Source organism: Temnothorax longispinosus, chromosome 3 (assembly GCF_030848805.1).
Source record: "Temnothorax longispinosus isolate EJ_2023e chromosome 3, Tlon_JGU_v1, whole genome shotgun sequence".
NCBI lineage: Eukaryota > Metazoa > Arthropoda > Insecta > Hymenoptera > Formicidae > Temnothorax > Temnothorax longispinosus.
This window is the reverse complement of record NC_092360.1, coordinates 12,729-19,200: the sequence shown is the minus strand read 5'-3', so window position 1 is coordinate 19,200 and position 6,472 is coordinate 12,729.

Genomic DNA, 6,472 nt, shown 5'->3' with positions numbered 1-6,472 from the left:
AATATATCTTGAGCAACTTTTAATTTATCATTATTACTTTATTTCAGATTTGTGCCCCGCGAACGATTCTGAGCATTATCAATAGTAGGAACACAGACACCTTGCAAGGCACTTGCAATAGCGGTCGAACAACATTGGTCGAGTCGGAAATAGGTATCTGAAATTAACTATTTTGGTAATTATTTTTTATTCACTATTTTGAGGCAATGAATTTCTAATCGATCAATAATATCTGTATCTATGCTTAATACTATTATTTTTTTTAACAATCTTTGACTACGGTCATAAATAAATAAGTCTTTTTCTGCAAAACTATGGATTGTTTTACAAGATGGGAAAAGTGTCTTTTGTCAGAAAAAAAATAAATGAACTTATGTTGATTATGTAGATTAGTAAAAAGAACAATTAAATATAAGTCCCAGCAAACACAGAATACACCGAGTGCGCAATTTGATAGCAAATTAAGATAGAAAGAAAGAGAGAGAGAGAGAGAGAGAGAGAGAGAGAGAGAGAGAGAGAGAGAGAGAGAGAGAGAGAGAGAGAGAGAGAGAGAGAGAAAAGGAGAGAAAGAGAAGGAGAGAAAGAAAAGGAGAGAAAGAAAGAAAAAGACACAGTTTAGAGACAGACAAGATTCGAGTTTCTGCAAAACTAGTCCGTGATAATCTGCCATGTAAGATACGTATACATTTTAAAATTGTACTTAAGGTGATCCTAAAGCCGTGATCCTAGTCGGTTTTTTTCAGTTTTTTTCTTAGCACTAATCTTTTAATTGGTTTTATAGAAATGCAAAATTCTTGTCTAGAATTAAAGTACGCATCAAAATCACAATCAAATTTGAGGAGAATAATCGACTGTAATTGGTCAATTCTTACAACTCACGACTTTACGACTCGCATTGTAGACCTAGCATAAAACGTTTTAAAGACGTCACATCATAAGACGTCTTGAAGATGTACCGTCTTAATGACGTCCTTAAGACGTCATTTGTCTTGATTTGAGATATGTATATTGACTATATTGTCTGGATACCACATTTTCTAAAAATCAAAAGGATATAATAAAAAGAGGAGTCAGCATAAAGTCTGTTTTAAGTCATCTAAGATCAAGATTTCAATCGTGATAAAAAATCAGTAAATTTAGTCAATGTGGGATCATAATGCAGATTATATTTTGACTTTTCTGTTCCCCTTAAGACTTGGGATGAACATGTGTGCAATGTGGTAATATAATTTTTTTATTTTATGTGCGCAATAATATTATGTGTGCAATGTGTATGTGCGCAATAACGTTATGTGTGCAAAGTGTTAATATGATTTTCTTATTTTATGTGCGCAATAATATTATGTGTGCAATGTGTATGTGCGCAAATAATGTCATGTGTGCAAAGTGTATGTGTGCAATACGTTATGTGTGAAATGTGCTAGAATATGATTTTCTTATTTTATGTGCGCAATAATATTATGTGTGCAATGTGTATGTGCATGCGCAATAATGTCATATGTGCAAAGTGTATGTGCGCAATAACGTTATGTGTGCAATGTACTAACATGATTTTCTTATTTTATGTGTGCAATAATATTATGTGTGCAATGTGTATGTGCGCAATAATGTCATGTGTGCAAAGTGTATGTGCGCAATAATGTTATGTGTGCAAAGTGTATATATGTGTGCAATACGTTATGTGTGCAATGTGCTAATATGATTTTATTATTTTAAGTGCGCAATAATATTATGTGTGCAATGTGTATGTGCGCAATAATGTCATGTGTGCAATGTGTTTGGTCGTGTGCGCAAACGTACGTTCGTATATTTTTAACTATTACATGTGCGCAATAATGCTTGTAGGCAATCGCTCTGTAGGCAATCGGGAATGTCGGCAAACGAAGCTGTAGGCAAAATGTTGTGGGCAAACGAAGCTGTTGGCAATCGGGATTGTAGGCAAATGGAACCCCCCAAATATTATAGGTCGCTGTAGTCGATTTGAACGGAGATTTTGTACCCTTGATCACCAATCTTCGTGGTACTGGCATCGGCAAATTCTTCGGGGCGAGCTTGGCTAGAGCGGTGATTTAAACAACACGACGATCTGCATGATCTTGTAGTCGAAGCTCCGCATTGGGAGAACGATAACGGCAGAATCCACATACAGGGTGTTCCTTACGAATATGACTACATTTTATTTTTATTTATGCGTTGTTGACGATTAGACTTAAGATAATTGCGAAATATTATACTGAAGAAAGTCTAAACTAAGACCGAAATACGATACATTTGAATTGTATTTTGTTTTAAATTATTAAATGTGTTATTATTTATTTGCCCATTTGCTGCAACAGTGACATAACTAAAAAATTGTGATTTTTCAGGAGACACGTTTTAAAGTTTTGAGTTGTTATAACTTTCTATGAGAATTTTAAAATGCCATATTGACAAGTTACTCTTTTTGCAACTTTTACGATGTTCTCACTACACGACAAAATGACAACTGAGATTGACTGAGATAAGACAGTATTGCAACCTACATAATTCACTAAATGATATTATGATATGGCACAATAGCGACACAACTGTTCTCTCGGGTGAGTTCGTGAAACCGATTTAGTACGAATAGTACGTGTAACAACCTTTTTCCCTGTACGAATAACTCAAAAAGAGCGATTTTTGAGTTTTATCATTGTTGCAGCAAATAAGCGACTTATTATTCGCTATAAAATCGGCGTTTTGGTCTCATTTACCTTAAGTTTAAAATTGTACATCTGAAAAGCGTTATTCTTGACTTAAGATAAATCGTTTTCTCATAAAGGAAGAAATCTTTCTTAATTTTTTAATATGCTTTACGTATTTTCTTTTAAGCATAAGATTATTTAAATATCTAATTGTTATTTCTCTTAAAAAATTTATTATTCTGAGTAACTAGGTGAATCTCGTAGAAAGATTGAATAAGTGCTATGTTTCAAAATTTAATTTTAATTAACGCAGAGATATCTAACGAAACGGATTGTTTAGAAAATAATTTTTGTAAAATACACAGTTTATTTTTTTGTATTTGTTTAAATCTTCATGTGTTGAAGATGGTTTATGTCTTGGCGAGAGTTCATCGAAATTTTCTGTAAGAAGGTACTTCTGATAGAAGTAACATGTAATTCTTAGTGCAAGAAAAAATTATTTCTATTATTACGATGCGTAAGAATATTCCACGCGACGCGCGCGCGAAGACGCAGCACCGCCGCGACCGGGCCGCGCGCCGCGCGCCACCGCGTAGCGTTGACGTAGCGGCGGAGCGCTCACGCACACTACCAGGCGCGGGGCTCACTGACGTGCCCCCGGCTAAAGGTCGGCGCTGATTGGATTGACTTTACTCAATAATTACAGCTTGGTAAAGCATTATAGAAGAAAATGGTTCGGGACTTTCGACTCAATTTTTGATCAGGAATAACGCTATGTAGTTAGTGCGCGGTCTTTAAGGAACACCCTGTATATCTGGATAGCTCAAGGGTAAATTTTATATTATTGTACAAACTAGAGAACTCTCTCTAACAAGTTATAATACTTTATCAATTTTCAACTAAATCGATTAATCTCGGCCTAGCCAGTAGATTGTCGGCAGAAAAACGTACAGAATTGTTATCATCATTTCGTTACTATAATGTAAATAAAATATATCATTTATATGATTACTAAACGGTAGATTCTGCTTAGTTTCTGCAGTCAATCTGCCATTATATTCTGTTAACAAATTCTGTTAAAATTTGTAGCAGCTTCAAAATCTGCTCTTGACAGATTTGGCTATCGTCTCAGAAATTTTTGAAATAAACGATATGATAGAGAAAAAGAAAAACATATTCTTGTTACCTTTCCAAAAACCTTTCCTAAACATTTCGTAAAAAAAGTAACAATATTTTACAAAATCTTTATCATAATAATTTAATAAATATTTAATAATATGTACCATAATATTTACAATAAACATTTTTATAATATTTATAATAAATATTTATCATCTGTTCAATCTAAGACTACAAAAATATTTATGAAATATTTTGATAAATATTTATAAAATATTCAAATAATTATTATAAATATTTTGTACATATTTTATAAATATTGTGTGCTGTTTGGGTAGTAAGTCGCGTATATATATAGTTATAAGTTATAAGTCTCGCATTGTAGTCCGTAAGAATTTTATCGGCCAGTGTCGTTAAAACTATGTGGCTTTCCATAGCCTTTACGCAGGGAATCAATTTCATAGAAATACAGCAGGTGATACAGGTACGTGTACATTAATTTGGCTTTGAGTACGTTCTACTTAACGCTCACAACGCTCATATATAAGGATCATTCGTCCTTGGTTAACATTTGACAAACAAGGATGAAATAATTCTAAGAGTTGTAAGCGTTAAGTGGAACGCACCCTTTATGTCTCGTTGTCCCCGGTTGTCCCTTTTTATTCTATCCCTCTAGATCATCATCAGTGTCAAAATAAACAAAATAAAATGTCGATATTAAATCATTAAAAACTACCAATGTTTAACATTGGATATTGTTTTCTGTAAATAAATTTAAATTAATATTATAATAAGTTTAAACATTAAAATTTAGCTTAGCTCATAAGGGTAGAACCCCCTACAGCACGAAATATTGCAGCAACTTGCAGCAACATTGCAGCAATATTTTAATGTTGCTGCAATGTTGCTGCAAGTTGCTGCAATATTTCGTGCTGTAGGGAACATAAAACTTATAATGACATCATCATGACATCATCATGAGTAATCATGACTTTATATTCAACAAGACGTTATTATGAATTTTATGTTCTACCTGGGCTGCTGTGTCTTTATATTTGATTTTTAATTTGCTGAGCTAATCGTCAATATCTTTCATTGTCTTTTTCGTTTTTTCTTCTTTTAGTACTTTTACATTTACTGTATTCTTTAGCTTTTTTTCACATTATTTTGTTGTGACATTTTTCGAATTTTCTATTGTTATTTTACTACTGTCGCTATATTTGTTATTTGTCGTTTGTAAAACCAATTTGAAATGTGTATTCTTTTTTAATAGGTTACTCAAAGGAGCACTTCGTGGAAATTATACACGCCATGGTATATCACCCATACAGCATGAAATATTCCATGAATGTTCTATAAATATTCTTTAGAATATTCATGAATTTTCTATGAATGATCTATAAATGTGCAAAGAACGTGTAATGTCCCGCTTTGAATGTCCTTAGAAATTTCTGTAAATATTCTCGAATAATCTACAAATGTTTTATAAATTTTTCCGCATAATCCATAATTTTTTTATATATGCAAAATATATTTATAGAACATTTATAGATTATTTTAGGAACATTAAAAATGGGATATTGCATATTCTGTATACATTTAATATTCACCCGACATAAAAAAAATTATTTATTTCGAAATTTTATTACTATTTTTTAACTAAATTTGTTTCTTAAGATGCAGTCTATGATTATAAATATTTTCTCGTATTTGAAAAACACACTTCTTTTGGTGGGATTCGAACTCGGGACCTCTGGATCGTGAGCCAACTGCCTTACGTGGTAGACTACTTCTTAATTTGATGTAAGCGTTATATATAGTTTACATATGTCATAACCAGCGCAAATATATAATTTTTCAAAAATCATCTTAAGAAACAAATTCAGTTTAAAAAGAGTAATAAAATTTGAATTAGATATGATATAATATTTCTCAATGTCGGGTGAATGTCAGAAACCAGTGCCGGCTCATTGTGAATTTTTTTTATAAAATTATATATTTTTAATTATTTTTTTAAAAAGAAAATTGTAAATCTAATAATAATGATAAAGAATAAGGTTTGGCTATTAAGCTTTGGCCCAATATTGGGCGGCACTTGCTTGCCAAGCCTCGGCTACCCAAATTCGGGTAATAGTTGGGCCAGGCTTAGGCATTGAACGTCGGCAAGCCGACACTCGTGCCAGTCTTGGCCCGTTTCTCGAGTATCGGCGTTTCCTACCTGGGGGACTCTCTCGTGGTCTCGTTACGGTTCCCCTTTGTTAGCTCGCAAGGGTCTCGGATTTCTAAAAAGTTTTTATTAATGCTTTCCAAAATATTTATATAATGTTCCAAAATCTTCTTCAAATATTCCTAAAATAATTAGAATGTTTTCAATATTTTTCCTAAAATGTTTATAGATTATTTTAAAAATATTCTACTAATATGTAAAAAATATTCTATTAATATTCTGAATATTTCGTGTTCATTGCAATGTTCACAGATTATTATTGAAATATTCATAACAATTATAGAAAAGTTTTTCAGAATATTCATAGCACATGCTATAAATGTTTAAGAATATTAACAAAATGTTCCGTAAATATTCCAAATATTCTATATTTGTCAAAATATTTATGCATTTTTTAAATGTACTATATTTATTAGACATTTGTAGAATATTCTATGCATATTCCGAATGGACAAAATTT